Source organism: Diabrotica virgifera, chromosome 9 (assembly GCF_917563875.1).
Source record: "Diabrotica virgifera virgifera chromosome 9, PGI_DIABVI_V3a".
Lineage (NCBI taxonomy): Eukaryota > Metazoa > Arthropoda > Insecta > Coleoptera > Chrysomelidae > Diabrotica > Diabrotica virgifera.
The window spans coordinates 117243599-117266669 of record NC_065451.1 but is presented as its reverse complement, the minus strand read 5'-3'; the positions used below and the strand labels follow the sequence as shown (position 1 = coordinate 117266669).

At 33.0% G+C, this 23071-nt stretch overlaps 1 long non-coding RNA gene across 1 annotated transcript; it reads left to right on the top strand.

Moving 5' to 3' along the window:
- The first annotated feature begins 513 nt into the window (after nucleotides 1-513).
- On the top strand, nucleotides 514-1927 carry LOC126892941 (uncharacterized). The gene is made up of 2 exons (XR_007701055.1): nucleotides 514-916; nucleotides 1480-1927. It is a non-coding gene; the product is annotated as an uncharacterized LOC126892941 (long non-coding RNA).
- Nucleotides 1928-23071: the final 21144 nt, after the last annotated feature.

The window sequence follows — 23071 nt, the reverse complement described above, 5'->3', positions numbered from 1 at the left end:
ATTTGCAGTGTTGCCGGTCCAAATTCTTCTCGTATACGTATAATATTTCGAAGGACGTTCAAAAATACAGATTCAGATTCGTATACGAAATTTTTCAATTCGAGTTAACTCGTATGCGAACAAATTCGATTGAATACGAAAATACGACCCCTGAGGTCTTCCTCTTCTTACTGTCCACGGTCTTTAGTTTTGTATTTCAGCATTCCATCTTTTATCTTCCTTTAAAAACTTCTGGCATACAAAGTTTTAAATCATCATCGTGAAAAAAGTCAAAATTTTCGGATAATCCAGGTTTTAGTTGATTTATATCAAAAATATTATACTGCGGTGTCAAGTCTTCTAATAGATCGTGTGGAAATTCTTTTGCAAAAATGGAAAATTTTGAAATATTTAACAAATCAAAGAAATGTAGGTTTTAAACGTCGCAGAACCTAACCTGTATTTAGGTTACTATGTCAAACATAAAAAAATTGTTAATTGTTGAATTTTATCAGCTAATTCTGTGACGTTCCGCCCCTTATAGAATCCATTATTGATGGGAAGATATTATTTCATTATTTTTAGAATTATTTTCTTTCAATGGTTATTAAAATATAACATAACACCATCACAGAATTTTAAATGCTTGTGACGTCACATTTTAAGTGTGGCAACATTGGTTTGCTTGCGTTTGACAGCGTATCGATGGGAGAGGGGAATTGAATTGCCCGCGGAGATCGTCAGCCAGCTAACGAGAGGGCATTGGCTTTCTAGAAGTGTGTCGGAGTGGCAGGTCGGTAGCTTGATATTTTACCCACAATTTCAAGATCCAAATTATAATTAAAGATTGAATCCATCCAGCATTAGGGAATATAAAGTTATTAGTGAATACGAAGTTGAAGAATTTGAATGCAGATTTAAAATGAGTTCCGGCCTGGTAAATAAAAAATTTTATTAATTTATTTTCCGCCATATTGAAATTTTCTTGACTAACTTGCTAATTAAGTTTCATGTCGTCTATGTTCATGGTTTCTATGGTTTATTTTCATGGATCAAAATCATCGAGAGATAATTGAATATTCTTTGCTAATTTGTGCTTTCTGTTGGAAAATAGAGCTAATTTAAACTCAATTTTTTTTTATATTCCTTTCAAGTCTACAGATCTCCTATCTTTTGAACCATGATCAAACAAGTATCCATTGCCTAATCATACTATATTTCATCCTTGTATAATATATCTATATACCTGTGTATATATTATAATGAAATATTTTTTCACAGTAATTATATCTTGTAGCCAAATTGAAAATCACATGTGTTATTTGAACAAGGTCATCTGATAACAACTTAATAAAGAGTCGAGCTGTCTAGTCATTCAAGTTTTTGGACTTAATGACCTATTTCTTCTTATTCCCATAGGAATAAAAACACCTCCTCGTTTCTCTTGCTTCTTTTTGACACATTGGTGGATTGGTAGTAATACCATATGTGTTTTTTTAGCCACCACTATGAAATCATAAAAAAAAAGAAAACCTAAGACCACCAAGGTAGACCACTTCTAGAGAGACGGTCACTAGGAGACCAGCCTGGAAGATCTCCATATCTATCTTTTTCGCCTGTACCTTCAACTGGTTTTTTTTCCACCTGTTTTCTTGTACCTCCAGCAGGACAGTTGCAAGAGGGAGTTAGCACCCCCTTGTGCTCATTGCATCCCGGTCAATTTGGGGAATACACAGCAAGGAACGCACCGCAAGGAACATTGGAAGATTGTGAAAAGGGGTTTGTGTTGATGAACATTCGGTTTGCTCTAAGTAAAAATTTAGACTGTTTTTGTGATTTTCAGGATACTTAGTTTATTCATATAGGTACTTTATAAATTTATTGCACATAACCTTTCCCTTTTCAAGATTTTTATAGTATTACAGAACAGTATAATAATTGATAGCGTTCCCCAAAGCTGCGTAACCTCCATGGTGAGAATCTCTGAGCTCAGATACTTTCCCATACAATAGTGTTGGTACTCTTATATTTTTTTTATTATTCTTTGGCTTGTTTCCCTTTTATATAACTATTTAAACTCCTTTAATTATTTTAGTATATTTTAAATTAAATTTTTCAAATTAACTTCAAATATCATTAAAAATTTCTATTATTCAAATTATTTAACTTTAACTATTAATTTTTATATTAAATTCGAATAAATCCCTAGTACCCATCCCCTCAGGAAGGTACTAGTTTTACTTGCCATTATTATTAAGAACCACGAGTCGGTAAAAGGATCTTTGGTATCCAGAACTCCGTTGGTTCACTTAGGGACTTGGTACCCGTCAACTCATTGAGTTGTACATACATATATTAAATATCTTGTTCATATTATCAGGTAGTATTGAATTAAGTGTACGTATGATATTCGTACCATTGTTATTGGGTGAGGGTAGTTACTGCTAACCAAGTGTAAGTTGTACTTTCTGTATTAGAGGTACCATTATTCAGATTTTCTAACCTTATTAAGATTATTCTTAGATTATATTTGTAAGGTAATTCTGTAAATGACTTTCACTAGTATTTTTTTTTGTCATGTTAGAGTTACATACTAGTTACTTGTCTTAACTCGGAGATTGTGAAAATCTGGTAGTTACATTCAATAAATATACATTTATTGTGATTTTTTTTCTTATTACTCCTTTATCTTGATAATATATTTTATAACTTAATAATCTTTAATAACATTTAACCTACTTGTACTACAAATTTAATATACTCTATAGCAGCGTAGAATACCTGGAAGTGGGTTAACCCAGTTATCCTTCTTCTGGCGCCCAAAAATTTATTCTATTTTCATTATATTATTATATTTACTCTATCTATTTTGTGAACATTGTCTTAATATCTTCTTTTCTAGCCATCATTGTCATTTCCTTTAATTTATTGTCCAGCCAGAAATAGCCGTGCAAATTGGCCGAATCCTTCCTTGAGTGTAAAGTGGCCATTCTCTTGCATATTGAGCTAGCTATTCAAGTTACATCTATCTATTCATAATTTTCATCTTCAGTCCTATATCAATTCTATACTCTTCGTCTTGGCACCTTTCCATACAAGTACTACTGCAAAGTAGTATTTTAGACTTCAGCTTCTTCAACGCAGAAGCCACATTGTTGTTCCTTTGGCTACATTAAGTAGATCTTCTTATTCCTACTTCTGTTGGAGTTTATCACTTTCTGTGCATTCACTCCAACAGAAAATCTCCTTCTATCTGGTTACATCGGCTTCCCAACGTGGTGGCCTTATTTTTGGTCTGAGACAGTATTTATTTAGGTCAATTCTTCTCTTTTTATCTCAAGTTTCTTTGTTATTTCCGTTTGGTATCTCTATACACATCTTGTTACTTATTTATTTTATTTTTAATTTCTGATACATATCAGGTATTCTTATACGCTGTTTTGATTTTTGTTTATATTTTGGGACCTCATTATAGTATAGGTTTGTGCAACTTACATTCTGGGTTAAATTTGAATTTTTTATTGGGAACTTATATTTAATATTGCTATTAATAATATAATTCATATAAGGTAATTTTTACTCCTTCAGCCAATAGTGGTATAGTTGGAGGTACAACTAAGCATTGATTATTATTATATATATTTTTTCCAAAGTGGTGGTAAGTTACATATAAATAAAAATTTACTTCCAGTATTTAGGTAGTAGGTTTACTTGAGTATACATTATTTATTGGATTATTTATCCATTTATTTGATCTTATATATTTATTTGATCTTATTTATTTGATTATATACTTCATTATATATATATATATATTTTTTGCTGGCCATTTTGATTTTGTTGGTGTGTTGCGAATATTTTCTCGGTATATATATTTTGCGTGCAAACTTAGGTATCTTTCATACTTCTGTTCTTTGGACTACTTGTCAATAATTTTGCTCTCATCATGTGTGCTTTTAAAGCTGAACATCTTCTGGTGGATGAACTGGATTATGAATTAAAGATTAGGGACATAATGCCAGAGGAGTCGACAACTGTCGATAAAAAACGCAATCTTCTGAGAGGTGCTTTGAAACAAGAAGCTGGCAATAGGAGTTTTCTCCAAATATCAGCTGTATCCATCCCTTTTGAGGAACAACAGAAAGGAATCTCTGAAACATTGGACAGCTTGTCTAAAAAAATCGAAAAATTTAGGGGAACTGTAAAGGATACAGAGTATGCGCGATTAACATCTCGTCTAGGCCATATTTCTGCCCGTGTACACTTGTTACACTGTCCTACCGAAGAACAGGAACCTTTCAAGAAATATGTTTCTCTTAGAATATTAACACTAGAGGGTGAACTTGATTCTAGAGTTAACCCCATAGCTACCTCTACTCCTAATGCTCCAGTCAATGTATCTAGTTTCACTTACTCCAAACCTGTGCAAGTACACAAATGGGGTATTTCATTTTCAGGTGAAAAACAGCACACTGATGTGATGTCATTTTTGGAAAGGGTTGAATGTCTTCGAGTATCTAGAGGTGTTTCTGAAGAGGATTTGTTTGCTGCATCTGCTGAACTGTTCACCGGGACAGCTTTTACCTGGTTTAGGAATAATAGGGGTAATTTTTCTTGTTGGTCTGATCTGATTAAAAAGTTGAAGTCAGATTTTCTTCCGTACTCGTTCCAGGACGACCTACTAGATCAAATTAAGAATCATAAGCAGAAACCTGGGGAATCTGTTACTATGTTTATTAATACTATATTAGGTATGTGTAGTCGTTTAGACACTCCTTTGTCAGATTTAGCTAAAATTAAAATCATCCTTAAATGTCTATTACCCTTTTATCATCAACAATTAGCTCTTATGGACATTCAGAACATTGATGACCTTACTATAAAGTGCAAACGTTTGGAGGAAACTTTATCCTGGTCTTCGCAACCTCCATCCACATCTCGATCCTATTCTAACTCTTCTTCTCAGCCAACTTCCTTTAGGCAACGTTCTTGGCCAAATAAGGGCCATGATCATAATGTTTCGGTTGTTAGTTCTCTTGTCTGTTGGAATTGTGATCAGCCAGGTCATCCGTTTTACAATTGTGCAATTCCTCAAAGTCGTATTTTCTGCCATGGTTGTGGCCGAGAGAACACCCTTAAAAGGAATTGTTCTAAGTGTTCGGGAAACGAGACGTCGGAGGTCCGTCCCCTGAACGTTTCTCCGTCCAACACCCAATCAGGGAATCCAACCCCATCGTCAAACGAAACTGCTGGACCAAGCACATCCAGCAACCCAAACCCATCTTCACGAAAAGGGAAAGGGGTGTCGTTCAAGAAAACAGCACACACCACAAAACAAAATTAAACCAGAAATTAATTTCTATAGATGATACGTTAGATTCGCTTGATTCAAATGATCACAGATGTTCATTTACAAATTCTTCTTTGATTGGTAGTGTTCAACGTAACAATAATAATTGTGATAGTGATGTAGTTCCATTATCTATATTAGATTCTAGTTTTGTTAATGATGATGATACGTCTAGGTTAGTTCCCTATAACGGTTCTAGACAACCAAATACTTTATATCTAGATATTAATTCTTTATTAGTTAGGAAACAAAATGATAATAGGCCATATCTCCCTATTCAAATTCTAGGACAATCGTGTTTAGCTTTGTTAGATAGTGGCTCTAATATTTCCTTGATAGGGGCACATTCATTAAATTTATTGAAAAATTCTAGTATTCCCATTATGCCCATTTCATCTTTGCAAGTATCTACTGCAGATGGTACAGTTCAGTCCATTACAGGCAAACTCCAAATTGAAATCACAGTGGCCGATTTATGTAGAGAAATTACATTCTATGTTATTCCTTCCGTGCAGAATTCTATAATTCTAGGTATGGACTTTTTCAATGCTTTCAATAGCACCTTAAGTTGTTCTGATTTTTCTTTTTCCATATCTGAATTTAATTTATCTACCCTTAGTGCTATTCATGATTTTGCTAGTTTATCAAGCTCCGAACAAAGGCAATTAGAGAGTATGATCTCTAAATTCACTACTCTTTCTTCAAAAGACAAACTAGGTCGTACGTCGTTAATATCTCACACTATCGAAGTGGGAAATCCCACTCCTTTTAGGTTGTATCAGTATCCCATACCTCAAGCCTGGCAGGCAGATTTAGAAAAAGAAGTAGATTCGATGCTTGCTTTAAATATCATAGAACATTCAACGTCGTCCTATTGTTCCCCACTCTGGTTAACGAAGAAGAAGGATGGATCCTTCAGGATCTGCTTTGACGGTCGAAAACTAAACAGTATCACAACGAACAGGGATGCTTATCCTATCCCCAGAATAGATGTGATTTTGAGCAAACTTCAGAATGCCAAATACATCTCTTCTATTGATTTGTCTAAGGCCTTCTTACAGATCCCACTGAGTGAAGAGAGCAAGAAGTATACTGCTTTTGCTGTCAGTGGTAAAGGATTATTCCAGTTTGTCACCATGCCTTTCGGTCTTGTTTCTGCTCCTCAGACAATGTGTCGTCTGATGGATTTAGTCATTGGTCCACAGTTAGAGCCCTATGTTTTCTATTATTTGGACGATATTTTGGTTGTCACTCCCGATTTTTCCCTTCATATGGAAATTTTAGATAAGTTATTTTTACGTCTTAAGGAAGCTAATCTGACGATCAATTTGGATAAATGTCAGTTTTGTCGTCCTAGTCTTAAGTTCTTGGGTTATGTTGTTGATAACCAGGGGCTAAGGACTGATCCTGAGAAAATAGTAGCTATTAAAAATTTTCCCATACCTAAGACCACCACCCAAGTCCGTAGGATATTGGGAATGTGTGGCTATTATCGTCGGTTTGTACCGTCATACTCTACCTTGTTGTCTCCTCTTACTGATCTTTTGAAGAACAGGAAAAAGGGACAGACCATTACTTGGACTCCTGAGGCCGATGAAGCTTTTCGGCGCGTTAAAGATGCTTTAACGAGCGCTCCGGTCATGATGTCACCTAATTTTGATGAGCATTTTTATCTAATGACAGATTGCTCTAATACTGCTTCTGGTGGCGTATTATTTCAGTTGAAGGATGGCTCTGAACACCCAATAGCTTACACTAGTAAGAAGTTGAATAAGGCCCAGAAAAACTATTCAACCACAGAGAAAGAACTCTTAGCTATCATCCATGGGTTAGAAGCGTTTCGTTATTATTTGGAAGGTCGTAATTTCACTATAATTACGGACCATAGTTCCTTGGTATGGCTTCATAGTATGAAAAACCCTTCTCAGAGACTTTCTCGATGGATATGTAAACTGGCTGCCTATTCATATAAGATTGTCCATAGAAAGGCAAACGGGGTCGTGGTTGCAGATGCTCTTTCACGTGTCCACGATATTAATGTCCTAGATCTGTCTTCTTTAACCCCTGATGTGTGGTATCAGAATATGATTGATAGGGTTACTCAAGACCCACAAAAATATCCTGATTTTAAGGTAGAGAATAATGTTCTGTACAAACACACCTTTAGTCCGATAGAGTCCTTATCCAACATGTCGGAGTGGAAAATAGTTGTGCCTACGCCAAATAGGGAAAATATTCTGCATATGTTTCATGATGAAGTTACAGCTGGTCATTTTGGGTTTTATAAGACATATCACCGCATTGCTGAATTATATTATTGGCCTGGCATGCGGAAGTCTATTAAAAGGTACATTTCTAAATGCATGGTTTGTGCTACTTGCAAACCAAGTAACCTACCACAAGCTGGACTTATGGGTTCCTTCAGAAACATCAATTTTCCTTGGCAGATGATCTCAATGGATCTCATTGGACCGTATCCTCGGAGCTACAAGGGTAATACCTATTGCCTGGTAGTTGTGGATTATTTCACTAAATTTCCTTTAGTTTGTCCTCTTCGTCAGGCCACAACTCCAGCAATTTTGAAATATTTGGAGGAACAAGTCTTTTTGGTGTACGGTGTTCCCCAAATTGTGTCATGTGACAATGGTCCTCAGTTTGTATCAAAGGCCTTTAAAGATCTTTTAGCTAAATATAAGGTTCAGAAGACCTTTTATAATGCTGCCTACCATCCACAAGCAAACCATACTGAGAGAGTAAATCGCAGTATTGTCACAGCTCTAAGGTCCTATACATACCCAGATCACAGAGCTTGGGATCAATATATTCATTCCATAGCTCAAGCCATAAGGACTTCTGTCCATGAAGTTACCCAGTGCTCTCCAGCATATCTGAATTTTGGTAGGAATGTTGCTTTATCAGGTGATTATTTTGGTGTAATTTCAGACAATTCCGAAAATCTTCCTCAAATATCTGAGAAACTTCATCGCTTAGATGATCTCCAGACGTTACCTCATATTTTCGCAGACATTAGGAAGAAGTTAAAAACTTCTTACCTAAGGAACCAGCAGCACTATAATTTGAGGAAACGAGATCTGCGATTCTTTGTTGGTGATCGAGTATTAAAGCGCAATTTTGTCAAATCCAGTAAGGGTGATGCCATTTCTGCAAAGTTTTGCCAGAAGTATGTCCCATGTACTGTCTTAAGGGTAATATCTCCTTTGATTTATGAATTAAAGGACAATTTGACTAATAAGCGAATTGGTCAATTTCATGTAAAGGATTTACTGCCTGACAATACCATGGACGATGTTGATTCTTCAACTTCATCGGAAGAAGATTAACTTAGGGTTGTTTAAGCTAATATCTTCCTGTGTTTGCCTTTAGCTCGTTTTATTATGGTATAGTATTTTAGTCTAAATTTTTAATCACCAGAGAGTGCAGGACCATAGCATAATTTTTAACCTTCGGCATGGTTTGATGACTTCTCACTTATTAGTTACTTATTAGGTACCGAATTCTTGTGTAATACCGCTTGTATGAGTTTATCATTTTTTCTGTATTATGAATTGCATTTTAATTCATGGACAAATATTCTCAAGTACTAATCCAGCCAATAGTATTACCAAGTTGATAATCCCCACTTGTACTTTTAGTTTGTGTACTCAACCTCTTATAATAAAAGGGCTGTTGATTATTAGATATTTGGATATGTCGGCTCATACAAGTATTCTTGCTGAATAGAAATGGAACTATGTTACACTACCATATCTTAGATTATGTGTTATATTTTGGATATTTGATTACCTACTTATTATTATTTTTTTATATTATTTTTATATCATGTAAGTATTGGATTTGCCATATTGGAAAGATGGGGTTTTTAATTTGTTATTGGGTTACGCTATTGACATTTGTCACGGACATGTTAGATACTTTACAATAATTCAGATCCTTATTTTCTCCACAGTATAATTCTGGAATGAGTTTGGAATTTTGGTTTATAGATGAATTCTTGAGTCTTTCATATTTCTTCTTATGAACTAGTCTGTTAATGCTCAAAGTTGGTGAATACGTGGGTTCGAAATTCAGCAACTGATCACTGCTATCCGATTTCGTAATCCATGTCTTTCATGGTTGAGTATGCGGATGTTTATGCATGATAATATTTCCGGTCGGGAAACGGTGCGCAACATTTCCTAACCATTCTTGTGTAATTAGTCCAGATATTCCAGGCACGTTTTCACACGATAATAGGGAAGTTTAGTTTGCTTATTTTATGTCTCTTAGTTCATAGTATATTGATGCTTTGATTATCCATATACGTAGAGTCGTAATGTTAGTGATCAACCCGTCGGGACAAATTATTGATTTTCTTTTTAGTAGATTCCCTCTTCTATCCTCAGGCATTAGTTGTTGCTTAGATTCAGGAATATCTCCTGGATAATCCTATGTATGTTCAAATGAATATACAGTCTTATAAAAAAATTGGGAGCTCGTTCCCGTCATATTTTGTATTTACCATAGAGTCATAGTACTTATAAGTTACCCTTCATTTTTATTATTTAGTTTAGATAGGCTCATATTACCGAATGAGGGAAGATGTAGAGCTAATTTAGTTATTTATTTAGTATTAGTGGGAATTGGTCCATAAATTTTCCTGATCGTTCTTCTTTGGATATGCTCTTATAAATCTGGTGTCCATTGATAGTCCGATTTTGGATTGAGTGTCCAATTCCACATTTAGTTTGGTTAATGTGTTTGGATTCGTTTGGTATGTTTACTATTTGTATTATTCGGTATTGGTGAGAATTGTTCCATAAATCTTCCTGATTGTTCTTCTCTGGATATGCCATTACAAATCTGGTGTCCATTGTTATTCCAATTTTGGATTGAGTGTTCGATTATTCTTCACTAATTTTAGTTATTGATTTATTTGGTGACTTTAGTATATTTACTTGCGTTAGGGTATGAATTGGCTCACACCTTTGCCTGGTTGTTCGTCCTTGGATATACCCTTTATAAATCTGATGTCCAGGGATAGTACAACTTTGGATTTGCTGCCAATTCGACACTTATTTGTCATTATAAATTAAATCTCATCTGTAGGTTGTTTGGCTTTAAAAAAAAAAAAAAAAAAAAAAAAAACCAGTCACGTTTACTAGGACTTCGGGTCATCTTTTGCAATTCCTGTTAGTTGCTGCAGTGACCATCCTGCTTTCCCTTGATTATTAGTTGTGATTATTTGTAATCTTGCGAATCAACGGGGAATGATACACTAAGTACTACTACTTTAGTTTAATATGTGAAAAAAAAAAAAAAATTTTTTAATTAAAATTTTTTTTTCTCGTGGTCAAAAGGGAATGTGACGTTCCGCCCCTTATAGAATCCATTATTGATGGGAAGATATTATTTCATTATTTTTAGAATTATTTTCTTTCAATGGTTATTAAAATATAACATAACACCATCACAGAATTTTAAATGCTTGTGACGTCACATTTTAAGTGTGGCAACATTGGTTTGCTTGCGTTTGACAGCGTATCGATGGGAGAGGGGAATTGAATTGCCCGCGGAGATCGTCAGCCAGCTAACGAGAGGGCATTGGCTTTCTAGAAGTGTGTCGGAGTGGCAGGTCGGTAGCTTGATATTTTACCCACAATTTCAAGATCCAAATTATAATTAAAGATTGAATCCATCCAGCATTAGGGAATATAAAGTTATTAGTGAATACGAAGTTGAAGAATTTGAATGCAGATTTAAAATGAGTTCCGGCCTGGTAAATAAAAAATTTTATTAATTTATTTTCCGCCATATTGAAATTTTCTTGACTAACTTGCTAATTAAGTTTCATGTCGTCTATGTTCATGGTTTCTATGGTTTATTTTCATGGATCAAAATCATCGAGAGATAATTGAATATTCTTTGCTAATTTGTGCTTTCTGTTGGAAAATAGAGCTAATTTAAACTCAATTTTTTTTATATTCCTTTCAAGTCTACAGATCTCCTATCTTTTGAACCATGATCAAACAAGTATCCATTGCCTAATCATACTATATTTCATCCTTGTATAATATATCTATATACCTGTGTATATATTATAATGAAATATTTTTTCACAGTAATTATATCTTGTAGCCAAATTGAAAATCACATGTGTTATTTGAACAAGGTCATCTGATAACAACTTAATAAAGAGTCGAGCTGTCTAGTGATTCAAGTTTTTGGACTTAATGACCTATTTCTTCTTATTCCCATAGGAATAAAAACACCTCCTCGTTTCTCTTGCTTCTTTTTGACACATTGGTGGATTGGTAGTAATACCATATGTGTTTTTTTAGCCACCACTATGAAATCATAAAAAAAAAGAAAACCTAAGACCACCAAGGTAGACCACTTCTAGAGAGACGGTCACTAGGAGACCAGCCTGGAAGATCTCCATATCTATCTTTTTCGCCTGTACCTTCAACTGGTTTTTTTCCACCTGTTTTCTTGTACCTCCAGCAGGACAGTTGCAAGAGGGAGTTAGCACCCCCTTGTGCTCATTGCATCCCGGTCAATTTGGGGAATACACAGCAAGGAACGCACCGCAAGGAACATTGGAAGATTGTGAAAAGGGGTTTGTGTTGATGAACATTCGGTTTGCTCTAAGTAAAAATTTAGACTGTTTTTGTGATTTTCAGGATACTTAGTTTATTCATATAGGTACTTTATAAATTTATTGCACATAACCTTTCCCTTTTCAAGATTTTTATAGTATTACAGAACAGTATAATAATTGATAGCGTTCCCCAAAGCTGCGTAACCTCCATGGTGAGAATCTCTGAGCTCAGATACTTTCCCATACAATAGTGTTGGTACTCTTATATTTTTTTTATTATTCTTTGGCTTGTTTCCCTTTTATATAACTATTTAAACTCCTTTAATTATTTTAGTATATTTTAAATTAAATTTTTCAAATTAACTTCAAATATCATTAAAAATTTCTATTATTCAAATTATTTAACTTTAACTATTAATTTTTATATTAAATTCGAATAAATCCCTAGTACCCATCCCCTCAGGAAGGTACTAGTTTTACTTGCCATTATTATTAAGAACCACGAGTCGGTAAAAGGATCTTTGGTATCCAGAACTCCGTTGGTTCACTTAGGGACTTGGTACCCGTCAATTCATTGAGTTGTACATACATATATTAAATATCTTGTTCATATTATCAGGTAGTATTGAATTAAGTGTACGTATGATATTCGTACCATTGTTATTGGGTGAGGGTAGTTACTGCTAACCAAGTGTAAGTTGTACTTTCTGTATTAGAGGTACCCTTATTCAGATTTTCTAACCTTATTAAGATTATTCTTAGATTATATTTGTAAGGTAATTCTGTAAATGACTTTCACTAGTATTTTTTTTTTGTCATGTTAGAGTTACATACTAGTTACTTGTCTTAACTCGGAGATTGTGAAAATCTGGTAGTTACATTCAATAAATATACATTTATTGTGATTTTTTTTTCTTATTACTCCTTTATCTTGATAATATATTTTATAACTTAATAATCTTTAATAACATTTAACCTACTTGTACTACAAATTTAATATACTCTATAGCAGCGTAGAATACCTGGAAGTGGGTTAACCCAGTTATCCTTCTTCTGGCGCCCAAAAATTTATTCTATTTTCATTATATTATTATATTTACTCTATCTATTTTGTGAACATTGTCTTAATATCTTCTTTTCTAGCCATCATTGTCATTTCCTTTAATTTATTGTCCAGCCAGAAATAGCCGTGCAAATTGGCCGAATCCTTCCTTGAGTGTAAAGTGGCCATTCTCTTGCATATTGAGCTAGCTATTCAAGTTACATCTATCTATTCATAATTTTCATCTTCAGTCCTATATCAATTCTATACTCTTCGTCTTGGCACCTTTCCATACAAGTACTACTGCAAAGTAGTATTTTAGACTTCAGCTTCTTCAACGCAGAAGCCACATTGTTGTTCCTTTGGCTACATTAAGTAGATCTTCTTATTCCTACTTCTGTTGGAGTTTATCACTTTCTGTGCATTCACTCCAACAGAAAATCTCCTTCTATCTGGTTACAATTCGACTACCTTTTTGACGTTTCGAGTGTAACGCAGCTGTATCCAGTTTTTCATAAATTGTATCAAAATAAGTTACCGTTACTTCTACATTCTACTTATTTATTCATATATTAGTAGATGAGCAAAGGTTAAAAATTACAGTTTTTGAATTTTGGGCCGATCATTTATTGCTTTGGAAATTGCAAAATAAGACTAAAATTTCGAATAAAAAATTTGCTATCACTTTTGCGAAAATAAATTTAAGACTTTCATATTGCATGAAAAATTGAGTCAGACAGCCCATATAATGCACAAAAAAATTCAAGAGGATTCGTCGGTTTAAATTTTATTCAATTTGTTTATCCCACGGAGCTTTTTTTTGCAATGTTATTGCTCAAAAAATAATACCGATAGAGCGATTTTGCGGGTACCATCTAAAAGAATAACACGAATATTTTCATTATTTTTAATAAAAAATCAACAAGTCATTTTTACAGTAATTTTAATAAAGTAAAGTCGTTTTTGGCTTATAAATAATTTGATTAGCTTTGCTAATATGAACTATAGTATATATGTAGAACTATAGTACCGTAGACTTAGAAGAATATGAAGAAAACCCGGATAATGTTGAGAAAAAAACTTTAACAGGCATAACCCGGATAATGTGTGCATAGCACTGAATGAACCTTGCTTGTGGCGCTATAGATTTAATTTTTGCCTGTAGACCATTCACTTCTCATGACATCACAGGAGCTTCATCGTATGTCTGACCCACTAATTAATCGTGCAAGTTAAACTTTCTGAATTTGGTAGATAAAAACTTAAACAAATCTTGGACGGAACGCCCGGAACTTATATCGAAAAATCCCATGAATCGTTCGACTAGTTTACCGTTTATTACGTAACGAATAATAACTGAGAGTTGTGAATGGCAGCTTATATCAGTGGTCTCATCTACCTGCCAGGAAAAGAACATTTATTTTCAAATTTCTTCCACAAATTTTTAATTTATTATAAAATAAATAATTGAATCGATCAATTCATTTTGTATGGTTTTAGATGCCCCAGACACACCGAACTACAGCCATTATTATTTTCTAAAAATGTTTTTAAAAAACTGTCCAATTTACTAACAAGAACAACTAACTGTATCTACTAATTGTATCAAAATAAGTTACCGTTACTTCTACATTCACATATTTTACTTAGGGTATTTGCAGCAAATTTCTGGTCTTAACAATGTCTCTGTCTATTTTGTAGAATAGAAAAAAACAGTATCAGTTTTTTCATCAAAATCACGACTATTAGCCAATAATAAAATGAAACGTCTCAAGCAATTTATCCTTACTATTATTAACTGTTAAAACTGCCCGTGAAATAAAATTCCAGTGAGTTGCTACATTAAAAGGTATACGATTTAATCCAATTTAAAGTATGTACTTACCATATTCCTAAATTTGAAGAACTTTTAAACTGTAAAAATGACAAAATTAAACTCACAGTAGTTAACCAACTATTCAGTTACTGAACCAGATATCAAATGAATGAAAATGGTTCCTAATTTCGTAATGTTTAATACATAGTTGCCAATAAAAAACGAATATGTCCTTTTTGTAAACAGTTTCTTGTGTACCTATTCTTGATATGGTTTTCCTGAAGTTAGATAATTTTTCTTGGATCTATCAACATTGAACAATAGTTGCACCTGATTAATAACAGAGCTGAAAACAACAGGCCCTCTATAATCTGCCAAAATACTGATACACTTAGAGACGGTATTGTCTGCAATATTGCGAAAAAAGGTTGCAGTGTCTTTATATTATAATTTAAAATGCTTGAATGTTTACTACAGTAGAAGTTTTTAACTTGCTGAGTCTATGTTTCGTAAATATACCACCAATACTGAAGCTGTGAATATACTCCAGGGAAATTAGGCAAAAATATACCATGTTCGGGACACTTGACCATCCAGGTTGCAAATGGGTTTTAGGTCACTATATACCCAATACATTATAAATACAAAAATGTCCGTCACTGTTCGGACCAGAATTGAAGACATGAGATGATAAAGGTGCCATGTCCACTTTTTCAGATATTGAGTAATTGAAGGAAACGCGTTTTCACTTATATATATTTTTTTAATAAATTTTATAAAAATTACCAATATCTTAATAAGATTAGAATCGTTTTGTACTTTTTTATATAATATTTTTTGTTTTTCTAGAATTTAAACTTTTTTAGTAATTTTAATTTGAATGGACATAGCACCTTAATCAACCAACATTTTATGCAGATGTTGGTATAAACTTGAGTAGAGAAAGGTGTTATGTCACCTATGTTGTATTTAAATTGAAAAAAAATAATAAAGAACTATTAAATAATCTGGAAATTAAATTTTATTTGCAGATTAACAAAAGCAAAGTAAGATACATTAAAAATTCATAAACAAAGACACAGAAACATTTAAATTTAACATGAATTACGTTTTTTCTTAGGGTTTTTCAAACATTCTTCTAAAACAATATCATAATACCATTTATACTCTGCTGGAATAAACTTAAGTTGATCTTGTAGATTTGAAATTTTTTCAGAAGTCAAACCACCGCATTTAGGTAACTTTTGTAAAACAACTTGATTACTTTGTACTATCAGTTCTCTTTTTTTTTTGTAAGTCAACTTCCATAAATGGAGTAAACGGATCTAAACTAGTTTTGTAAAAGTATTTTCCAAAACAACTTACTCTTAGCCACTTCACTTTATCTCGAAAATTTATTTTTTGGTCAAGACTATTAGTGAGTCTTTTGTTTAAATGAAGTTTTGCAGGTAGAGTTTCAAAGCAATAAAAAAAATGTTCCATGTTAAGGCATACACTTTGTTTGGTACTCGCAGATCTAAAAATTTCCCGATATTGGTCTGGTATATAAATATTCTGATGTTTTCTAAGAACCTTTTCTATTCTTCCAAAGTCTCTGTCAGAGTCAAGGTAACTGTGACCAACTTCGGGAAATTTATGGTCAATGATCTTAAATATTTTATTTAATATTAGGTATTGAAAAAGGTTAATAATGGAGAAGTTTTTGTTTTGTCCCCCACATTGATCTGACCAAATTATTAAATGATCAATTTGGGGATTTTCTTCTTTAAGAAGCAGACAAAATCGTAGCAAACAACTTGCTATTTCATTAATTCCCCTATTGACAATATCCTCAGTCCATGTAAAAAAATAGGACTTATGACCAGAACTGGTTAAACAGTGGACTCCAAAGTTGTATAGCCACATTTGTCTTAAGTAAAAAGATTTTGACGTTGATAGCTTTGGCAAAGGCATCGTTTGTTGAAGATCCATTGTTATGTAACATTTTTCTTTGGAAATTTTTACTGCTTCGCGGTCAACTTTCTGCTGCGCAAAAGCAAGTTGAAAATTATTCGAGTGCTCTAAAGAGTTCTCTCCAGCATCGCATAAACTGCAAGTATCACTTTTTGGTACACCAAAAGATAAGTTAAACCTTGTTTCAAATATATGTCTGTAAAAAGAGGCCTTTACGAAATATTTAGTTTCGAGCTTTTTTGTTTGACAATCCTCTATATACAGTTGATGAAGTCGGTTAATATTTAGTAAAGGGGAAAGGTATTTTTTAGGGGGTTTTTAGTCCTAGAATAATGTGATTCTTCTGAAGGAAACTGCTTGATATGATTTTCAATGCAGTTTATTACTTCATCGGATATTTTTTTTTTTGGATTTTTGTGATGCCCTTGCTTATGTGGTGAGGGCATTACCTGGCCAGATTTTAAGTCATTTTGAGCTTTAAAGACTTTTTTTCGTCCAATTCGGTATAAAGAGCAGAAAGCATCTTTACACACTAGTGTATTTTCTTTATCACACGTAATAAAATATTTAAAGCTGTAAGCTTTCGTTTTTATATTTTTACGAGGGCGGTGACGATTAACTTCCTGCATCTTAATACTTTTAAAAATTAAAATATTTTTGGAATTTGTATCTAGCTTATAAAATTTTCTTAGAATTTCTTCTCTGCTTGCAATACCAAACTTCTCAGTACAGTTTAGTCTACATTTTTCTTTACACAGTAAATCTCTTTTAATTGTTTTGTCTTCCATCACTTTACCAGTCTTTTGAGAAATATATTCTTTACCTTGTTGTCTTAACCTTGCAGCTTTACTTCGTTTCCAATTATCAGGTTTCCGGACTCTTTTTTTAGTTATTTTTAAAACTGGTTTAACAATTTCTCTTCTACTTATTTCATCGGCAGTAACATGGAATTGCTGGTTATGGTCTTCTATACGTATTTCCCGAGGTATTTCCTCCTGCACTTCGTCAATCCTATCCGGGGTTTCCTTGCTGTTTGTCGGAACCTTAAAAATATCTTAGTTATTTATTAAATTTATACTTATTTCTAATTTCTATTTTTATTTCTTAATCTTAACTTTTTTTAGCTTTACCTTTTTAATTTCTTGGTTATCAGAAAACATTTTACGTTTGACTCTATCAACATCCGGATATTTGTTTATGAGACTCGTCGAATAAGAAATATTTGAGTTATCAGAATCCTCTTCTGAATCTTCTTCACTGGAATGGGAAATATTCGCTGCCTGATGTAACACTTTCATCAGTACAATTATCCATATAGTCTAAAAATTTAATTTATGTACATAGGTAGGTATGTATGTAATAATAACTCAAGTAATGTATATTATATCTATATTTTTTTAAATAAAAAATTGAATCGCAGAGTTGGGTAAATTGTTATTAAAAAGAGATGATTAATTAATAAAGGTATTAAAAATTTTTTTAATATGCTTACCTGCTTTAGAGTTGACCTTCTTTTGAAGTCCACTAGTGCATGGCTGCTCCAAAATTGGTATTGACCTCTAGAGAAGTACAAAATACAGTTTCTATCTACAAAAAAATTCTCTATTCGGACTTACCTTTATTTGAAACACATATTTTCTTGTTTTTTACTAATTCTAACATTCTTTTACTTCTAGAACCCATGTTGAAAGATGTGATAAACAACAAACATAACCTTAAAATGTCACATGGCACCTACCATGTAAATAAAACTTTCCCACTATCTAGTGGATAAAGGGTACTTAGTCATAGGACATAGTACCTTTATCAATTAAAATAATCCTTATTATTAACAATTTAAGAATCTTGAGTTATTCAGGGGTTGTATTACGACTTTAGGTAACCAAATATACAAATAAGTCATTTTTTGAAAAAAATGGACATAGCACCTTTATCAACTCATGTCTTCAATTATAGTTATTAACAAATAAGAGTCAAAAATGGCAGTTTTTTCGTTTAAATCACGAGAGGTAAAAATAGGGTAATTAAATATGTTATTTATTATATCTTATTTATTCATATATTAGTAGATGAGCAAAGGTTAAAAATTACAGTTTTTGAATTTTGGGCCGATCATTTATTGCTTTGGAAATTGCAAAATAAGACTAACATTTCGAATAAAAAATTTGCTATCACTTTTGCGAAAATAAATTTGAGACTTTCATATTGCATGAAAAATTGAGTCAAACAGCCCATATAATGCACAAAAAATTTCAAGAGGATTTGTCGGTTTAAATTTTATTCAATTTGTTTATCCCACGGAGCTTTTTTTGCAATGTTATTGCTCAAAAAATAATACCGATAGAGCGATTTTGCGGGTAGCACCTAAAAGAATAACATGAATATTTTCATTATTTTTAATAAAAAATCAACAAGTCATTTTTACAGTAATTTTAATAAAGTCGTTTTTGGCTTATAAATAATTTGATTAGCTTTGCTAATATGAACTATAATATATATGTAGAACTATAGTACCGTAGACTTAGAAAAATATGAAGAAAACCCGGATAATGTTGAGAAAAAAACTTTAACAGGCATAACCCGGATAATGTGTGCATAGCAATGAATGAACCTTGCTTGTGGCGCTATAGATTTAATTTTTGCCTGTAGACCATTCACTTCTCATGACATCACAGGAGCTTCATCGTATGTCCGACCCACTAATTAATCATGCAAGTTAAACTTTCTGAATTTGGTAGATAAAAACTTAAACAAATCTTGGACGGCACGCCCGGAACTTATATCGAAAAATCCCATGAGTCGTTCGACTGGTTTACCGTTTATTACGTAACGAATAATAACTGAGAGTTGTGAATGGCAGCTTATATCAGTGGTCTCATCTACCTGCCAGGAAAAGAACATTTATTTTCAAATTTCTTCCACAAATTTTTAATTTATTATAAAATAATTGAATCGATCAATTCATTTTGTATGGTTTTAGATGCCCCAGACACACCGATCTATAGCCATTATTATTTTCTAAAAATGTTTTTAAAAAACTGTCAAATTTACTAACAAGAACAACTAACTGTATCTACTAATTGTATCAAAATAAGTTACCATTACTTCTACATTCACATATTTTACTTAGGGTATTTTTAGCAAATTTCTGGTCTTAACAATGTCTCTGTCTATTTTGTAGAATAGAAAAAAAAACAGTATCAGTTTGATGAAAAGTCAATAAAAATATTTCTAGAAAAAATATGTTCTGAGGATCTTCTAAAAAGCTTTTAAACCTATTGCTTCCCTTATTGATTTTTCATCAAAATCACGACTATTAGCCAATAATAAAATGAAAGGTCTCAAGCAATTTATCCTTACTATTATTAACTGTTAGAACTGCGCATGAAGTAAAATTCCAGTGAGTTGCTGCATTAAAAGGTATACGATTTCCTCCAATTTACTGTATGTACTTACCATATTCCTAAATTTGAAGAACTTTTAAACTGTAAAAAATGACAAAATTAAACTCACAGTAGTTAACTAACTATTCAGTTACTGAACCAGATATCAAATGAATGAAAATGGTTCCTAATTTCGTAATGTTTAATACATAGCTGCCAATAAAAAACGAAAGAATATGTCCTTTTTATAAACAGTTCCTTGTGTACCTATTCTTGATATGGTTTTCCAGGAGTTAGATAATTTTTCTTGGATCTATCAACATTGAACAATAGTTGCACCTGATTAATAACAGAGCTGAAAACAACAGGCCCTCTATAATCTGCCAAAATACTGATACACTTAGAGACGGTATTGTCTGCAATATTGCGAAAAAAGGTTGCAGTGTCTTTATATTATAATTTAAAATGCTTGAATGTTTATTATAGTAGAAGCTTTTTAACTTGCTGAGTCGTTTGCGTCAGTCGTTTACCAGCACTGGAAGCGTACGGTTGTATGTTTTGTTTTGTTTCTTGTGTTTACACATTTTGTTATTTGTTTTGATTTGATGTGTTGTGAAAACTAGCTGTAAGTGTTTTATTTTTTTATTAATATCATCACATCACCAAGTTTAAACGACCTAGTTAAATATTTGTATAATATTTAACCTTGACACCATGACGTCCAAAAATTGTGAAATTTGCTTAGCTGAATTTTCTGAAAACGAAAAATATCAGATACGTTGCCATGGAGATTGTAAACGGTATTTTTGCATCAAATGTTCTGGTCTGAATAAAACAACGGCAAAAACTCTACTGGACCCAAAAAATTCTCATTTAAGATTTTTCTGTACTTTATGTGATTCGCCTAGTCTCAGATATCTAAATGAAAAAATTAACAATCTTTCAAAAAATCAAATACCACAAGAGAATTTTGACGCCTTAATTCAAGTTACAAAAAAACTCACTGATAATTTGCCAATTTTCATCGAGACATATGATTTATTAACCAAAAATGACGGCAAATTAGACTATATTACGAAAAAAATTGACGAGATACATAAATTAAATAACCTGCTAAATCATGAATATGTTTTAAAATCGATAAGGCAGATGGAACAAGATATCTTCAATATATCGTCAGTTTTTTTCGGCTGTTCCAATGACACGATTAAGGTGCAAGTCCAAGATTCAAATTCATCTGAGATAAAACTGGGACTAGATAGGCTCTCTTCAAACGTAAGTGAAATATCTAATCAAATGAGTAATCTTTCAAATAAACTACCTACCTGCTATACCAACGAAGAAAGGTGTATCGAAGAGAGACATTGTGTATGCCACTTCAAGTACTCAAACCGAAGACACTCAACATTTCGAAGCTAGTCCAGTCACAAAATCAATAAGTGCAGAAGATAAATGCCACTTTGTCGTTATTAGCAACTTAACCCCAATTTACACTCCTATTCAAGTAGTTCACTACATTAAAGAGAAGCTAGGTATCAAGGAATATATAAGATGTTATGCCCTTCTTAAAGATGCCAACACAACAACAGGGTCCTCATTCAAAATAGGTATTAAGTCTAAAACATCTATTGACTTATTATTTAATAAGGAAATTTGGCCACCTGGTGTAAACATTAAATGGTCTACAGAATCCTCATGCTCCGAACCAACAACTTCATCTGAGGCAAATATGAAACCGAAGCACATCAGAAGCCCAGTTAGCTTGGAAAATCCAATTACCATTCCAAGTAAAAACAAAAATGAAGTTCAAAACACAAATATACTTACTGACAAGCAGGCCATCGAAATTTGCAAATCTAAAGATCCATTCCGTTCCCAAATTAATTTCATTAAGATAATACTTTGGAACCATCCATAAATTTGGATCCTTTAACACCACCAAGAGTTAGATTAACCAATAACTCAAACAGTCGATATCTTCTAGCAAGATTAAGGGAACCGGATATATTAAAAGCAATTAAGCTACATCTTGCTTTCCTACACGACCAGCCTGCCTCAGTATTTTGTGATGGATATACCAACACCAGTGTGAAACTATTTTTGGCTTCCGAAGGACTACCTACCAAGACTGAGGAACTAAGAAAAATTCTTCTAGAATTTAATGATGCCTATGGAATTGGTCCAGCTGAGGTGGAAGCTGATCTTGTTGCTTATAGGTCCTTTCTAAGTTCAGAAAGAATCATACATCTACAAAAATCAAGGGAATGTCACCGAAATTATTATTCTACTAGCTCTCCAAGACGAAATTTTTAAATAACACGACGTGTTCTGAGGAACTAGAAACCTCGAATAATTTTAGTGATGACAACTTTAGTATGGTTCTGATTAATATTCGTTCTATAAGAAATAAAACAGACGAATTATTTTTGTTTCTGGAAGAATTAGGATTTCCCCCGATAGTTGCGGTTACAGAGCACTGGCTTGAAGTCAACGAGCCTTTTTTTGTAGAAAAATATACCACAATTGCTAGGTATGATCGTCCAAGTTCAGCTCATGGAGGCACCCTAATTCTTTCTAGAAATAATGATTTTTCTCTGATTACAAAATATGACTTTCTGTTAAATGAAGCCTTCTTTGAGTTTTCCCTAGTTTATAATAAAAATCTTAATCTTTACATTATTTGCATCTATAGATCACCTGACTCCCCTGTGGAACTATTTTTTCAGAACCTGCTAAATTTGTTAGATGACTTGCCTCATAGAAGCAGAAAAATTCTATGCGAGAACTTCAACATTAATTATGATGCTGCTTGTGCTACCCAAATGTCGTTGGTCAACATATTTGAATCATATGGTCTCTCAATACACGTTAATTCTCCTACAAGGATTACAAAAACTTCATCTACCATAATTGACTATATTGTCTCAGATGTCTCACCCCTTTACAATTA